Here is an 18,537-nt window from a genome sequence, read left to right as displayed (position 1 = left end):
GGTCTGACTGGAGTTGCTAGGACCCACCTTATCAAATCATGGTGTTAAATGGCAGGACCCATCCGTGCTATGCTATGCATGAGGTGCAAAATATCCAGCATAGAAAAAATTCAAGTAGAAGCATTTGAAAAGGAAAAAGCTTTTCAAGAAAAATTTTTCATAGAAAGAAAAGGAATGACCGTGGGAATAAACTCGTTTAGTATATATTATAAAATTGATCGATATAGTGTCTTGTGTATTTTTACTCTTGAAAATTACATTTAGGGACCGTTTGGATGCTGACAAGATTTTGAATTGGATTTCTCACATTTGCAGCCCTTTTTGTGTTGTGATTTGGATCTAGATCAAATCCTTTGATTTCCAAATCAGCGACTGATAGTGAAAAAAATCAGATTTCCAAATATGCTGTGGAAATAAGTAATTGAAAATCCACAAATCGGACAGTTTCTTTCACCCTCTTTCCTCCTCAACCTCTCCCCTCCACTAGGAAGTACTCCCTCTCCTCTGTCTCCTCCAACATGAGCTGGCAGATCTATTCATTTTGTATTCAAAACTCAATTCCAAATCCAAATACAAAATAGAAGGTACCCAAACGGGCCTTACTGCATTGGATGATTCCAACATTCTGATTTCTGGAGACTGTAACATTATATTTTAAATTTTATATATTGTTCATTTTATATTTTTAATTTTATATATTGGTTAGTTTACAATTATAATGAGGTTGTTGGGATGGCAAGTTTATTTTACAGATGAAATCTTCGTTTTACAAGGTAACTCATTAACAGAACAGAGACCCATTAATTAATAAGTAAAATGAAGAAAATCTCAATATCTTCAACTAGAAAAAATACATAATCACAACCAGCTCAAAACAGCAGTATAATTCAATACTTTAAATACTGGAGCAGACTTGATTAACAAGATGATTGAGAATGCTTTCCCTAAACTAATGAATGAAAGGAACTGAGGTCTTGGTCCAGACTTGGGGCGGCTATGACCTTTACCACAATGATGCTGTACATAGATCAAATTATTTCGTGCATTGGATTTCACTTGATTGTCTGCGTCTCCATTGCTTGTGGTCGGGGTAGAGCAGAGTCTGCCACGAGCATCTAAGTCTTGAGTCTCCATTGTGTGTGCTCGGGGTAGAGCGGAGTCTGCCACCAGCATATTAGTCTTGCGGCTCCATTGCGTGTGCTCGGGGTAGAGCAGAGTCTGCCACCAGCATCTTAGTCTTGGTGCTTCTCTTTTGCTTTCTTGTATTTGATAATCTCGGCCTCGGGGCTTCCCTGTTTTTTATTAGTATATTCCTTTGCCATTCAAAAAAGAAAAGAGTGTCATGAAATGGGACTAACGAAATTTATTACATGGAATTACAGTGTTTTTTATTGGAAATATTCTCAAAAGAAAAAAGAAAAAAAAGAAGAAGGTATGCTACACCCAAGGGCGCCCTTGCAAATATGTGCTGAAAGGGTGCCCCCATTGGCTACAAATCACCAAAAGCGCATTTAATAATCTTTGACGTGCAGCCATCATTAATCCCTCAATGAGAGCGCCTTTTCTGCCCATTTTTGCAAGGGCGCCCCCTGAGTCTAGCATTCCTCAAAAAAGAGATTGCCCTTTATTAATTTTCTCCTTTCATTAGCCGCGGCTTACTTGCTAATTGCAATTTAAGCGGCTACGCTTACTAACTGCAAAATAATATGACTCACATAGCTAGAGCATGTTTTCTGGTTTCAAAACAGAAAGCCAAATCAAATTAGAGCCTACCAAAAACAAGATGTAAATGTGGCAGTTGTTAGTATGGCTTTAAAGCTAGTTTAGTTTCAGATTACTGTGATACGAGTCTTTTATCACTACTCCTTTTACACTACATGGGGTGGCCAATTTAGTTGTTTTGAGTCATGGCTTGTGCGTCAATTTTGAGCTATCTATGTTACACGTTGATCGGATGATCCTTGAACCTTGATTCATAAAGCCTCAATTACGGTTCTGTCGAGAAAACTCATTCCATGGAAAAGTTATGACCAACCAATAGACCCCAACGGGTCACAATGTTGTGTGGGTGCCAATGTATCTAAGATATATTTGCAGGGCCCATGGCCCTCTAAAAATAAGAATAATTTTTAATGCAAAACCAACAAAATCTCCAAGGTGGTAAAATGATATCTAAAGGATTCTCCTTCTTCCACTATAAAAATGACTCAATGACAACACCCTCTTCATTCACCCCCGATCATTAAGTTGTTTGCAAGAGCCGTTGTTTCTTAAAAATGGCTACCGTCGATTTAATGAAACGACTCTCTGTGGCCCTTATGCTCATGCTTTTCATCACATCTTCCGTGTCAGGTAAACCTCTCTCTCCCTCCTCTCTTCTATGCAATGGCCTCTTGTAAAACTAATTTACTTTAATTTGACAGTGGATGCAGCCGAAGAAGTGGTGATGCCGGAGGGGCTCGTATGTATTGGCGAAAGTGGATGTAGTCCTCCCTCCCTTTGCAACCCACAGTGCGTACAAAGGGGTTACAAAAGTGGAAAATGCACTATTTCTGGTTATAGTGTCGGCTGTTGTTGCTCGAACTGACATGGATGAGCTTCTTATCCATGTTACTAGATATGACTACATTTTACTATTAATAAAGAAATAAGTAACTTATACAAGGTTGGGATTTCTCAACTTCTCTACGCTATTCGCCTCTGCGTTGAATTCTTCTCGTTGTTTCTTTACGCAATGGTAACTACATAGTTCAAAATTTAGAACGGGGATTGCAGCCACTTTGTACGGGCATATAAGGCCCGAATGTTTATATGGTGCCTGACTGTCAAGTACCTTGCTAGCGGTACCATCCTTAATAATTGATCCAACAGCAGACCACTGATCCAACAGCAGACCACCGTGATTTATTCATTTCGTTTTTCCTTATGACGGGGTGTCATATTTAGTTCACGGCCCCTTGATTTGCACTCCCATTCACTAATATAAATACTCAAGCCTAAACTTATGTTTGGATTACCATAATAAGGAATTGGAATCAAGATAACCTATTCTGTTTCACATGTAAACAGAATGGAAAAAATTAACATAAAAAAATTAATTTAAAGGATCTCTAATAAAAATTCATTTATGGCAGGCTGGAATTACAAAACTACCTCTTGGGGACAGGAAACAGATTTGCCATATTTCTCCCTTTTAATTTCGCCTCGGTGTCAATTCTGCCTCACTGATTCTGTTCATGTTTTTTGAAGCAAATGCCGGAATCTATTGGAATCGGAATAAGATGGCCATTCCAGCAAGGCAATCCAAAAGTACATTTACCCCCAAAATGATACCACTTTCACTTTGCTTAATTAAGCTTTAAGTCTATCTCAGCTAAAGATAATTACCAAGAGGTCCTCTCCCATAAACCATATTTTGACTTAATGGAGACCATTGTGATCTTCGTTAAGACAAATGATGAGATCCAATTCGATCCAACTTAATCACGAAAAAGCAACAAGGCAAAACATTTCTGTTGGGGGGTACCACACAAATGCAAGATCCCACATCGGATAAGTTAAGAGATGTGGATGGTCTTATAAGGATTTGGGGACTCTTCCCTTAATGGCTAGCTTTTAAGGGTGAGTTTTACCCGGATCCCAACAAATGGTGTTAGAGCTAGGGAGTGGTAACCCCAGTGTGCCTCCGAGGATGATGAAATTCCCTTGGAGAAGATCTCGTGGTTCCCAAGTGTGGACCCCGATCCGAGAGAGATGATGAGGAAACGAGTCCCTACATCCTCTGGATCATCCACATGTGAAGGAGAGCTCTACCAAAGAACTCTCGAAACGGTGCCACCTTCATAGCATAGCATGAGTGGCGATATAAAAAGAAAGAGATACCTCTTGATCAAGAGTCAAAGCTCGAAACCAAGACACACCTAAAATAACTTAGAGTCGCTATCCATGGATAGGCCATGGAACCCCAAAACAAATCCTCTGTGCAATGGATAACCAGAAATATATATGGGCTCGTGCCTGATTACGAATGGGGAAGGTCCGAAGAGCACCCCCAATTCGTCCGAGTATCTTATACAAAGTTGGGGATTTCTCAACTTCTCTACCCTATTCGCCTCTGCGTTGAATTCTTCTCGTTGTTTCTTTATGCAATGGTACTTTAATTTCTTCTTGGTGTGGCTGAAATGTCCTACCTATATAGTTCAAAATATAGGATGGGGATTGCAGCCACTTTGTAAACACTATGATTTATTCATTTCCTTTTATTTATAACAGGGTTACATAGTTAATTTGCGGCCCCATTATTTGCATTCCCATTCACTAATATAAATACTCAAACCTAAACTTATCTTTGGATAACTTTAATCAGGAATACGAATCAAGATAAGCTATTCTGTTTCACCTGTAAACAGCATGGAAAAAATTAAAATAAAATTTTAATTCAAAAGAGCTCTAATAAAAATTCCATTCCGACATGGTGGAATTAGAAAATTCATTTCCTTTTATTTATAACAGGGTTACATAGTTAATTTGCGGCCCCATTATTTGCATTCCCATTCACTAATATAAATACTCAAACCTAAACTTATCTTTGGATAACTGTAATCAGGAATACGAATAAAGATAAGCTATTCTGTTTCACCTGTAAACAGCATGGAAAAAATTAAAATAAAATTTTAATTCAAAAGAGCTCTAATAAAAATTCCATTCCAACATGGTGGAATTAGAAAATTACCTCCTGGGTAAAGGAAACAGATTTTTTTCATATTTCTCCCTTTTAATTTCACCTCGCCATCAATTCCACCTCACTTATTCTGTTCATGTTTTTTGAACCAAATGCCGGAATTTGTTGGAATCGGAATAAGATGTCCATTCCAGCGGGGCAATCCAAAAGTACATTTACCACCAAAATGATACCTCTTTCACTTTGCTTACTTCAGCTTTAAGTTTATCTCAGCTAAATATAATTACCTAGAGGTCCTCTCCCTAAACCATATTCTGACTTATTGGAGAACATTATGATCTTCATTAAGACAAATGATGAGATCCAATTTGATCCAACTTAATCGGAAAAAAGCAACAATACAAAACTTTTCTGATGGGGCGTACCACGCAAAAGCAAGATCCCACATCAGAAAAGCTAAGAGATGTGGATCGGCTTATAAGGATTTGGGAAACCTTCCCTTAATGGCTAGCTTTTAAGGGTGAGTTTTACCCTGAGTCCTAGCACGTGGCATCAAAGCTAGGGCACGGTAACCCGGTGTACCCTTCGAGGATGAAAGAGTCCCTTGGAAAAGATCTCGGTAACCCCAGTGTGCCTTTGAGGAAGGTGAACATCCCTTGGAGAAGATCTCGTAGTTCCCACATTGTCGCCTCATGGAGGGGCGAGATTGTTGGGAATTTGGAGTTCCACGCAAAAGCAAGATCCCACATTAGAAAAAATTAAGAGATGTGGATGGGCTTATAAGGATTTGGGCACCCTTCCCTTAATGATTGGCTTTTAAGGGTGAGTTCTACATTCGTCCCAACAATTTCTATAAGATTACATTATGTAAATTGGGGTTTGCTAGCCAATTTCACGGAAAGCCATTTCGCGGCTGGCTTTTGCATGTGAGAACAGCCACCTCAGATGAATTAAATGAACAAGATAAAATCTGCCAAAAAGTCAATATGTATGGCTGTTCTGACATGCAAAAGCTAGCCACGAAATAGGTTTCCGCGAAATTGGCTAGCAAATCCCATGTAAACTTATTTGGAGAACTTGGATAAGAAAAATGTAATGAGAATTTGCAAGAATGAATTAGTGTAGCTACACTAGCCTATGATTTTAATGGTCTGCTGACAAGAGCGCTCCAGATTAGCTAGACCCTCAATAAACTAGGAATCATGTTGGAGTACAGACTGGTGAGTATTTGTTTCTCATTAGTAATAAATAAAGAAAACAAGATCCTAGGCAATCTCCTTCGTAAGTTCGTATTGAGATGACCAGACTACGCTCCTATTTTCCTTTCTATTTCATGCAACAAAACATGTCTAGGGTTTCTAGTTCTGCATACTAAATTACCTAACTACAATAGATACCTGACCAAAATGCAGGATAGTCTAATTGCCTAATGCTAAGAAGACTATTAATTGACAACGAAGTTCTATGGGCCTTCCCTCGAACTATCTTAAAAACTAGAGCTCTTCTGTATCAAGAAAATGGGGGTGGTCTTGGGTTTGGTTAACGGATAATGGGGGTGGTTTTGGCATGAACTGGTGGTTCAAAGGTTGTGTAGGGCTAAAATAAAGGATTGAAAGGGGTGTTGGTAGATTTTGCAAGAGAAGTGAGTGGGGATAATTAGTGGACAGCGTTTGTTTGACACAGCGTCAGCCTATGCTGGCGGTGGTAGTGACAGAGGAGAGGGTTGGCGGGCACAAAATACTTGACAGAGGAAGGGGTCTTTTGAGTGCACTCAAAAAGATTAGAGGCACTATCAAAATATGGTTGTGCTGATAACATTTCCCTATGGAAATTATGGATATAACTCTAACAGGTCTCCGAGAGCTAGCACAATCAATTAGAAAGTGTTCAATAAAGTGAGGAGTGTCATTATCAAAATAAGAGTGTGTAGATATCATTGCCTTCACCTTTTAATATTTTGGATGGAGGGTGGGTTCCCTTTACTTTTAATATTTTGGGTGGTGAGAGAGAGACGAAATTAGTTGACAGGAATGCCCTCTTAAATGCATAAAAGGACGACATTAATAGAAGGGTATTAAGGTCACTTGGGGTTAGGAAGATAGTCCCACATCGATTAATTCACATGAACTCTTGTGGCTTATAACTTATTGCTTTCATGCTAAAAGTGTCTCTTAGGAGACATCTGATAAAATTGGAACGATACAGAGAAGATTAGCATGGCCCCTGCGCAAGGATGACACGCACAAATCGAGAAATGGTCCAAATTTTTTTGCCTTTCTTTTTCTCATTTACTGTTTACATGTTCACCCTTCTCTAACATTAGAAGTAGCTAAAACCCCATTATTTGATAGGAAAAAGTAGGCAAAAAATCAAATTAAATGTTCCCTACATCATGTGTTGTGATCAAATCTTATACATTGATCTGCTCCGCCTCTTCATTTCTATCACTAAACTGTCACCATTGTTACCAATTTAGGAGTAACATAAAAACCTGTAATAGTAAGATCCACATTCGTTACCTTTTATTAAGTTCTCCTATCAAAATTTTATCCCATTTAGTACTTGAGAATCATTTTTGAAAATTTTTGTAATAAATCCCAGCTTACCTACAAAAAAACAAGGGAAATGATATTCCCTCCCTTTGAGGGATAAGATCCCTCCTTTACCGTTTTCCGTGAGAATGGTTCACTGCTTCAGGATAAATTCACCCCCTTTAATGTTTTTCCTTGCCTTGAAAGTTAACGAATAACGTTAGATTGGGGGGGATATCATTTCCCAAAAACAAATCTAATAAGACCATAAATACTAAATATTTTAGCACATTTCAGACGTTGTACATTTTTCTTGACAGAAATGTCCTTTAACTAAACTCTATGGCCATGTTTGGCAACAGAGAAATTTTTTTCATGGAATATTAGGGCGTCTTCGGCAAGGCTTCTCATTCTCGCCTCAATAATCATGTGGAAATCGGCACTTACGGGAAAGTTGACTTTTGCGTTAAATCGGCATCAAAAGGGATGAAAGTGGACCGGATATGGGGCGAATTTATTAATGCCCAAAAAAGTTGATTATATGGAATTACAGTGTTTTTAATTGGAATTTTTTTCAAAAAAAAAAAGAAAAGATTTCCCTTTGTTAATCTTCAGCCAGCACAAGACTTCGCGCCTTGATCAATGGGTCCCGCTGTTGATTTATCAAATCATTCACATAATAGGTCAGTCTTTTGGATCTCCCATAGCCCAAAAATCGTGCAATTAATCCAATCTAACTTATAATAATGTGTAATTTTTGTGTCAAAATGGACAATCAAATATTACATATAGGCAATCGTTCACATTCGAAAACAAATTACACACATTATTAGATGTTATGAATGGATTATTGTCGTTGATTTGGGGTCATATAAGATTGAGAGCAAGGCATATCAAATGGATGGTTCAGATCAATCACAGATAGGACCCAATACCACACACATGCAGAACACTCTCATTTCTATTAACAAGTACCATGCTTATTCAAAACTGTTAGAACATGTGAGATCTCACCAATAAGTTAGATTATGCAACTATGGTTTGATTAGGTAGAATAAAATCAAATCTTCCACTAGTCTTTGCTTATCTTACAATCAAGCCTAATGAGTGTTTATATAGAACACTCAAGAGGATAAACATAGAAACTAGTATCACAAGATTTATAGAAAGAGATTTGACAAGATATGAGAAGATAATCCCAATACCTAATCTAGCCTGCCTACATAACCCTCCCCAATTAATCGAAATCAAATCTTGGAAGATGTGATTTTATTCTACCTAATCAAACCATAGTTGCATAATCTAACTTATTGGTAAGATAAGCAAAGACTAGTGGAAATCTTCAATATTTTACATGGTATCAAAGCCACTGATCTTGGAGTGACCACAAGACAAATAGCTGCTCTCTCCGGCGGACGGCCGATCTAGCCGTCCGCCCGGCCACCATTACTCCCACATTCTCTTTCTCAAATTAACACCACTAGTAGTGCCTTCCTTTCCAGCTTCTTTAGTTTCAATCTCCTTGCATCCTTAGCATAATTCCTTAGCATTCTTATTCAATCTCCTTGCATTCTTTTCCCATCTAATTTTCAAGACTTTCTTGGTTGCCTTCAATAACCCCTCATCTTCTTGAATGCGCCGCTCTCATTATGTTGTGCCAATTACACGGTCTCCTTATTTTGTTGTCAACACCTTCATAAAAAAAAAAAAGGATTTGCATTTTCAAAACACATATTTGATATTTGCACACTTTTTCCCAATGTCCAATTTTTCGTCGATTAATGTTGCCACCATTCCTAGCCGCTATTTGTCGCTTTCACTTCTATTTCTTTCCTCTCTTTCTTTATATTTTTGTCTTTCGCCTATTTCGGTTGAGGTACTTCTTTGTGGTGCGAGCCCGAACTAGGAGTTCTACTCAGTTGAAGGGCCTCTCTCCTTGAGGTTCGTGCCTGAGAAAGCAATTTCTCTCTTTCATAAGGATCGGTATCTCAAGTTGACCCGTGAAGTCTGCCCATTAAGGCTTTCTTTTGCCCATAGAGGCCATTTCTTGCCCATTCCGGCATTCGTCCATTGTGACCCATTTTCAGAAGGTTCGATATTTTAATCGGCCTAATGACTCGCCCATTCAGGCTTGATTCCAATCCAGTTCATTGAAGTTCTTCGCGGTTCACCTTTTAATGCAACACATTCTTCAACAACAATTGGCCATCATTTTCAACAATATTGGCAACATACATCAAGCAGACATCAATCGTGACAACGTGCAACAAAATTGGCAAATTTTTACATTTTTTTTGGGATATTCATTGTAATCAATCGTATATCGATTTTCAATCCATATACGTTTGAAGGGGCATGTTAGAATATGTGAGATCTCACTAATAAGTTAGATTATGCAACTATGGTTTGATTAGGTAGAATAAAATCACATCTTCCAAGATTTGATTTGGATTAATTGGGGAAGGTTATGTAGGCAGGCTAGATTAGGTATTGAGATTATCTTCTCATATCTTGTCAAATCTCTTTCCATAAATCTTGTGATACTAGTTTCTATGTTTATCCTCTTGAGTGTTCTATATAAAAACTCATTAGGCTTGATTGTAAGATAAGCAAAGACTAGTGGAAATCTTCAATATTTTACAAAAAGAATTTCCCCAAAAGATAGCTGAAAATGACCTGCTAAAAACACTAAGATATTTAATCTGATTGTAGAATTGAATGTAATTATCTGAGTAATTACAAAAAATGTAATGCCTAAAATATGGTTTGTTCCTTAACAAGGGGAATGCAAATATGCAAGAGGATTTTCATTCTTCCAAGAAGTGACTACAGAACATTTACATCTACAGCCAAAAATCCCATTGATCACTGCTTTTATTAAGTATATAAAGCAGCACTGTACATACTGGACTGTACAATGGACATAGCACCCTGAAGAACCAGTAGTAGGACCTTAAAACAGAAAAAACTTGCATTAAAAATCTCTAGGTGTACATACATACTATGTATGGGGTTTCACCCTGCAGCCCACTCCTCCTTGACTGTAACCCCCCTGTAAGACTTGTCCTGAAACTGTATCCAAATGAAAAAATTCTAAAGTACACACAACAGATACACAAGTCGAAACTCTGAATTCTGTGAGGGCATGTGCCCAAGGCTACAACTTGTGAGCCTCCCCCTTTCAGTAGAAGTCAAATCACGAACGAGAAGCTTAACACTACGAGACCCAACAGCCTCCAAGATCTCAATGCACTCCTGCAAATCAGAGTCGCTCGCCAAAATCACCCACTCTTCTTCATCGTCCAGATACTTGAGTTGGAATGCCCCAGTAGGTAATTTGAACCTCTTCCTAATTTCCTCAAACAAGTGAAAATAACCCATCCGCAGCATGAACTAGTCTCACCGTATCTTCTTTGTAAGTAGCCTTCACTGTTACCATGGACCCACCATCTATCGAGTATGACTCACTTGTCGAATGTCTTTGCACACTCATGGTTGGGGAGCTTGATGATGCACTCGCATTCATAGTTGAGCCTGAACTATTTGAAGAATCCGTCATGCCAGATGAAGTGGCTTGGTTGTGGTCTACTACACTATCATCCACGTCAAGCCCACTATCCCTTTCATACGCTTTAGAAGTGAGAAAAGAGATCGAGCTCTCCTAAGTCGAATCACCTTTGCTAGTAGCCCAGTGAAAGAAATTGAAAAATGACGGGAGGAATAAAATTGAAGAGAGGAATAAAAATATGATAATAATAAAATTAAGGACAAGGCGCACCACTTACAATAGGATAATATCCAAAATAAATTGCAGGTGGCTCTTAAGACATAACCCTTACTCTCCTTTATTTCATCCACCCTTTCATCCAATAGATGTAACTATCAGCACCACTTTGAAATTTGAACTTTTGTGGTGTCTCTTAGGTGTAGTTTCTTTTTGGAAGAACCAATTTGAACCATTGGATGGAATTTCTTGTCAACGGTTGAGATCACCCAGAATGAGGAGACATAGCACAAAAGTAATGCTCATGAGACTTGAACCCGTGACCTTAATAAGAAATCAAAATACTTACTAAATATACCCAATCATTTTTCTTGAATAAATCAAGCAATACTTGTAATTTTAAATTGATATTTGTGAAAATAACCCAACAATTCTTGTTTCAAATTCATCACTTTTCTTCCTTGAAGAATGTTGAAGATCATATGAATCATATATTTGGCCCATGCTATACATGGTGTAAAATAATGGGCCCAACCCCATCAAGACATGAGGTGTAAAATGGTGGGTCCCACCATATTGTGCATGATCTCAGTTGATCAGAACCGCAGTATAAGTCCAGCCACGAGATGTTGAGAACACATTGATCGGATGATCCTAGACCCTTGATCCATCAAGCCTCAATTAAGGTTCTGTCGAGAAAACTCATTCCGTGGAAACTAATGACCATCCAATAAACCCGAAAGGGTCACAATTTTTGACGCATCCAAGATATGTTTGGTGGGTTCCTCGTTCATTTAAGATTATGACAACCAATTGTGAGCCTCAAAGTTACATTTAATTTTAAGTCCAATAATAGGTATTGGACTAGATACGAAACTTCTACTCTCGAGCTTTCGGTTTCATGAATATTGTTGGCCATCACAAGTTGGCCTATTGCCCTTCGATCCCATTCTCATGGATGACTCTAGACCATTGAAGAAAAGATGTTTTTAAGTTGTTGATTTTTGGGCATCTCAATTTTGATAATTAGATCTATATTCTGCGTCAGAATTGGACCCGTACGATCATCCTGAGATGGTCCATCAGATCAATGGTTGTGATCACCCACTACATGTCCCACCTATGCATTAGATCATGGTCGGTTACTCCATAAAGAAGGGATTGTGTAGGGAAGTAATTAATATCCGCACTCCCTTGTTTTTATAACAACACCGGGTTTCATTGTGTTACAGCTAGTTCTCTAGTTAGTCAGCCAATAAGGAAGTTGATTACCAAAAGTAGCAATGCTTCAGTGGAGAGTAACCACGTTGGGTTCGAATGGGCCCACAGAATAATTTGCACCTAGCGAGCACTTAAAAGTTATTTTCCTTCCTCAATTGCAATGGACACATTAAAAAGGTAAAAGATTACTTGCCTGGTTTTAAAAGGTCTTCGTCTCTATCACTTCCGAAACGGGCGAAAAGAATGCGGCGAATCTCCACTCGATGTAACCACATAATTTTTAATGCAATCATTTTTAACCCTCTAAAAATAACAATCATTTTTAATGCAAAACCAACAAAATCTCCAAGGTGGTAAAATGATATCTAAACGATTCTCCTTCTTCCACTATAAAAAAATCATTAAGTTGTTGGCAAGAGCCATTGTTTCTAAAAAATGGCTTCCTTCGATTTAATGAAACGACTCTCTGTGGCCCTTATGCTCATGCTTTTCATCACATCTTCCGTGTCAGGTAAACCTCTCTCTCCCTCTTTCTCTCTTCTATGCAATGGCCTCTTGTAAAACTAATTTCCTTTAATTTGACAGTGGAGGCAGCCGAAGAAGTGGTGATGCCGGAGGGGCTAGTATGTATTGGTGAAAGTGGATGTACTCCTCCCTCCCTTTGCAACCCACAGTGCGTCCAAAGGGGTTACAAAAGTGGAAAATGCACTATTTCTGGTTATAGTGTCGGCTGTTGTTGCTCGAACTGACATGCATGAGCTTCTTATCCATGTTACCAGATATGACTACATTTTACTATTAATAAAGAAATAAGTAGCTTATACAAGGTTGGGGATTTCTCAACTTCTCTACCCTATTCGCCTCTGCGTTGAATTCTTCTCGTTGTTTCTTTACGCAATGCTAACTATATAGTTCAAAATTTAGGATGCGGATTGCAGCCATTTTGTACGGGTATATAAGGCGCGAGTTTTTAAATGGTGCCTGACCGTCAAGTACCGTGCTAGCGGTACCAACCTTAATAATTGATTTGCACTCCCATTCACTAATATAAATACTCAAGCCTAAACTTATGTTTGGATTACCAGATATTCTGTTTCACATCTAAACAGAATGGAAAAAATTAACATAAAAAAATTAATTTAATGGATCTCTAATGAAAATTCCTTTCTGGCAGGGTGGAATTAGAAAACTACCTCTTGGGGACAGGAAACAGATTTGCCATATTTCTCCCTTTTAATTTCGCCTCGGTGTCAATTCTGCCTCCCTGTTTCTGTTCATGTTTTTTGAACCAAATGCCGGAATCTATTGGAATAAGAATAAGATGGCCATTCCAGCAGGGCAATCCAAAAGTACATTTACCCCCAAAATGATACCTCTTTCACTTTGCTTACTTAAGCTTTAAGTCTATCTCAGTTAAAGAAAATCACCAAGAGGTCCTCTCCCATAAACCATATTCTGACTTAATGGAGACCATTGTGATCTTCGTAAAGACAAATGATGAGATCCAATTCGATCCAACTTAATCAGGAAAAAGCAACAAGGCAAAACATTTCTGTTGGGGGTTACCATGCAAAAGCAAGATCCCACATCGGATAAGTTAAGAGATGTGGATGGTCTTATAAGGATTTGGGCATCCTTTCCTTAATGGCTAGCTTTTAAGGGTGAGTTTTACCCGGATCCCAACAAAAGGTATCAGAGCTAGGGCGTGGTAACCCCGGTGTACCTTCCGAGGACGAAAAAGCCCCTTGGGGAAGATCTCGGTAACCCCGGTGTGCCTCCGAGGATGGTGGAATTCCCTTGGAGAAGATCTCGTTGTTCCCATGTTGTCACCGCGTGGAGGGGCGAGATTGTTGGGAGTTCGAAGTTCCAGGCAAAAGCAAGATCTCACATCGGAAAAGTTAAGAGATGTGGATGGGCTTATAAGGATTTGGCCACCCCTTATTGGCTAGATTTTGAGGGTGAGTTCTACCCGGGTCCCAACAATTTCCGTAAGATTACATGTACGTAAATTGGGATTGGCTAGCCATTTTGAGGCTGGCTTTTGCATCTTCATTGCTTGAGGATAAATTCACCCCCTTTACTCTTGAGGATAAATTCACCCCTTTAACGTTTTTCTATGGCTAAAGCAAGGCTTGTACAACCAAATGACCAACAAAAGTTACTCAGATAATTGATTAAGAGAAGTGAAGTGCGCGGACACTATACCAGAGAATGAGAAAGCAAAGTTACTTGAATTCTTAATGAAGAGAGTGCTTCAAAGAAAGGTTGAAGACGATCTGCCAGTGTTGCTATGCCTACTCTTAAGCACAGAAGAACAGCGCAATGGATTTTTTGTAACACAGTTGCAGACAATTATTGCTGTCAAGAAAGAGAGTATGTATTAAAGTTGTAATAAGAAGGGGTTTTGTTAATTTTCACCCACTACTATCGCTAAGCTATCAGTTATTCCAATTTAACAGGACATATCTGAAATAAAGTTCATTCTCTATTTACAAACTGTTGGAGAGTTATTAAACAAGCATTAAATTAAGGACAAGTAGAAAAGAAGATGCAAGAAATGAGAACAATATCATTTATCCTTTGTAATTTTAGTTTTTTGTTTTTCCTTCTCCACCCCTCATTCTCATCTTTCTTTTGCCTTATATTTTTCTTGGTGAGAGTTATGTTTTATCTCTATGGATGATGATGTTTTTGGTTTTGTGCTTTGCTTTATAGGTTTTGAGTAAGGTTGGTAGAAGAAGAAATTAGAAGACTGTAAGAGCATCCTGGAAGAGTAGTTTCCCTTAAAATTCTTTGTTTCCCTTTGTTCAAATAGATATATTAATGAAAGCTAGGGTTTAGACATTCTAATCATGCACAATTACTAACCCTTGTTCAAATAGACATTATAATACAACTAGGATTTATATATTTCAATCAAGTGCATTTATTAATCCTTGTTCAATCAAAAGCATAAATATAAGTTATGGTTAGAGTTTACCAATTACCACACGTGCAAAAGAAGGAGAAAGATAGAAAAGAAGAGCCATCCACAAGAAACACAAGATTTTTATAGTGGTTCGGTCTATCACAAGACCTACTCCACTCTTCCAACTTTTCCTCCTTGGATGATCCACTAAAGTTGGGATTCTTGAATGGCTAATCACCAAGCCGTACACCACAACTTCTCCAACTCCAAAGGGCACACACCCTTTCTGCACGAAGCCTTGCAAGGGACACTCCCTCTTACATGATTCACCTTTGTTAACGGGCCGAACCGGAGACCCTCACAATGTCTTCACAATTTTAAACGGGCCGAAGAGAAGACCCTCAATGAAGAATAAATAAAATGAAAACCACTCAATGCCTCTTAATAGGTGGATTACGACATTGTAAGGTCACAATCACTCCAAAGAAAAATACAAATGTAAAGCCTATGAAGTTCCTCTTGATAAGATGTAGCAATACAAGTTTAAAGAGGTTTTGATTTTGATTTGAAAGTTTAAGCTCAAAAAGATGGGATTTGATCTTTCAAAAATGTTCAAAAGCTTGGTTAGAAAGGTTTGGATAGTGTATATATAGCCTACAAGGAAATATGACCGTTTGGGGGTAAAACCGTAAAAAACTGGGTTGAAATAGTCAACCTGCGCAAACCCCAACGGCTCTTTTTCCAGGCCGCCCTTATCGGGTTATCTTTTTTAAATTCAAATTTTAAACCGGCACGGTCGACCGGCCCTATGGCGGTCGCTTGGCGAGGGCATTATATTTGAATACAATTTCGGCTCAAAAACACTATTCTGGTCGATCGACCCATGGCGGTCGCCCGCCCAAACCATGACGGATTGTTTCTGTTTTGACAGAAGCAATTCCACGGTCGCCTGGCTAACCCCCGGTCGACCGGCCCACTATTTTCCTGCAAGTGCTGAAATTCCAGCAAGCTTGCCGCGGTTGTCCGGGACACCTCGGTCGACCAACATTGTATAAAATCCCATTTTAACTTTAAAAAGCAAGGGCTTTTGGGCCATGGTCTTTGGGCTTAATTCCTAGGTTTTCAAACACATTTTTTGGTGTATGTATGGTTTACAAAGATATAAAAAGTTAAGTATGAAAATCATTTGAAAACCTACTGAAAGTGCATTCTACATAAAATCAAGAGGACTCTAAATACATTCTTAAAATGAATACCATTGAGTCTTCTTGGAATGTATCAGCTCCTATGCACTTTCTTGGACTTCTTCAGCTTTTGAGTGAACTTCTCAACTGATTTGGCTCTTGTGACTTCTCATCCAATCTTCAATGCAAGTTGAAAGGTATATGAGGTGTTACCATGGCATGTTCAACTCCAAGCTTCTTCTTGACACTTGATAGAGAACTTGTCGGATCGTGAACTTGATCTTCTTAACTTTGAACATCCTCCAAATGATGATGTCTTAACTATGAGTACAAGCTCTTGATCATCATGTGTGCAGATCTACAAGCCATGTGTTGAGATGAGTTGTGTAATGACGATTACGACATAAAATTCCTGTATATAACACAACACCTCAAAGCAGCACATCAGTCCATAAATTCTAATCAATTTAGTTTGCTAGCATCAAAACAATAACGTAAGGTGAATGTTTGAACCCGTGGAAACCCTTGGGCTTACACTTATAAATGTTAATTTTTCTGTTGCAATAAATATATGTTATCGATATTGGCACTATCGTGTTTTGACAATTTCTCTAACTCACCTTGTCTTTTATTATTTAACAAGCTGTCAAAGGGTTTTACAAATTCTTGTATTGGTGCAAGAAAAGAGGCACGATTTCAATATGTCGGAGTTGAGCTAAGGTAAATCAACCTTGGGCCTTTGTATTGGCAGCTCTTGTACTGAGAAACTACCGATAATGTATAATGTGCGGTGGACCATTATTCCAGTTGCAAAACTGCATTGTTGAACTATTTTAATTTGAAGTTAGAACTTTAGAATGGAGAATGAACGCATCTCATTTGCAAGCAAAGAGGCAATGAGCCTGAAGATTCTTCATTTAAGATTATAATATGGAATATAATGAGGATAATATGTTGGAAAGAATGTATCATAAATAATTTATGAAGATATCAAATTTAATTTAAGTTGGGCCAGCCTGTTTTGAGCAAATGGCCCAAGCACATCTTTAGAATCTTAAGGAAATTTATATCCATATTTTCATCCAGTACGCTTGGTCCCCTCAGTTGAGGTACTATTTTCTAAACCTTTTCAGTATCTTGGAAATCCTCTTTAGAATTTCTAAAATTGTGATCCATACAAAAATGAAATATAATATTTGTGATTTTTTGAGATGGTGGTACTTCCTTATTTTGCTGACATAAGAGAGAAGATGCTCTGGAACATTCATATTATTTTTGGAACTTTTGATAATTTGGAATGAGGGAAATTTTGAAATTAAAAAAAAGCGTCATCATTAGCAATATAATCCACCACATTATTGTTGAGGTATCTGAAGGAGCCCTAAAGATTGACAGTTATAAGGATGTCTTTCCTAAGTTGTCTGATATCTGATTGGGACTACGTCTACCAAACTTAAGTCCCCCTTGTTATATATCGTGATGCATGGATCTTGGTATACAAAACACATAAGTTGTCTGATATCTGATTGGGACTACGTCTACCAAACTTAAGTCCCCCTTGTTAAATATCGTGATGCATGGATCTTGGTATACAAAACACTTTATATACAGAAAAAATTTCCAACCAAAATGTACCACAGAAAAACTTGTACAATAAAAATTTCCCATGCAAAGAAAAACAAATGACAGAGCAAAGAAACACTTGTAGTAAACGTAAGACTTTCTTAACAGAGCAGTTCACTTATAGCTTCTTAACATGATCATTGGTAGAAGGAACTTGGTCATGTCATCGTGAGTGTCGTCATGCCGAATGCAAACCGCATGTGTCTTTCTCAATATGATCTTTCGAAGGAGGAATGTCATCATGTCACCCTGATCCTCATCAAGTCTCTTACAGACCTCATATAACCTTCTTCTCTTCCGATACTTGAATGCAAGTTCAAATGGTAGAGACCAAAATCCTATAATAAACTGTGTATACGCACGAGTCGCACATATGTCTACCACTTCTTCATAGAGATACATAAGCCTCTCTAAGAAAAGCATCACTAAACGGATCTCTACCTCTGATTCTTAAAAATCAATGTATTAATTAAAGCTTTATATATACTCTGTCTAGCTCTTCTTAAAATCCTAAAAATTTAAACATTATTTTGAAGGGTTACGACATCTGCAACGGTCGGATTACCTTATTAATCTTGATTGATTTATTTATTTATTCCTTTCTTTCTTTCTTATATATATATATATATATATATATATATATATATAGAGGAAACTGTTGGGGG

General features: G+C 38.1%; 1 long non-coding RNA gene and 1 other non-coding gene across 2 annotated transcripts; both read left to right on the top strand.

Moving 5' to 3' along the window:
• Window positions 1–6,847: 6,847 nt before the first annotated feature.
• Window positions 6,848–6,950, top strand: LOC143862740 (U6 spliceosomal RNA). Its single transcript, XR_013240457.1, has one exon. It is a non-coding gene; the product is annotated as a U6 spliceosomal RNA (small nuclear RNA).
• A 5,545-nt stretch (window positions 6,951–12,495) lies between these two features.
• Window positions 12,496–13,008, top strand: LOC143862704 (uncharacterized). Its single transcript, XR_013240436.1, has 2 exons — window positions 12,496–12,668; window positions 12,743–13,008. It is a non-coding gene; the product is annotated as an uncharacterized LOC143862704 (long non-coding RNA).
• Window positions 13,009–18,537: the final 5,529 nt, after the last annotated feature.

This window comes from Tasmannia lanceolata, unplaced genomic scaffold (genome assembly GCF_043159265.1).
Source record: "Tasmannia lanceolata isolate RefF3 unplaced genomic scaffold, GAP_Taslan_0.1 ptg000037l, whole genome shotgun sequence".
NCBI classification, from domain to species: Eukaryota; Viridiplantae; Streptophyta; class Magnoliopsida; order Canellales; family Winteraceae; genus Tasmannia; species Tasmannia lanceolata.
The sequence above is the reverse complement of the archived record's forward strand: the minus strand, read 5'-3'. Positions and strand labels throughout refer to the sequence as shown.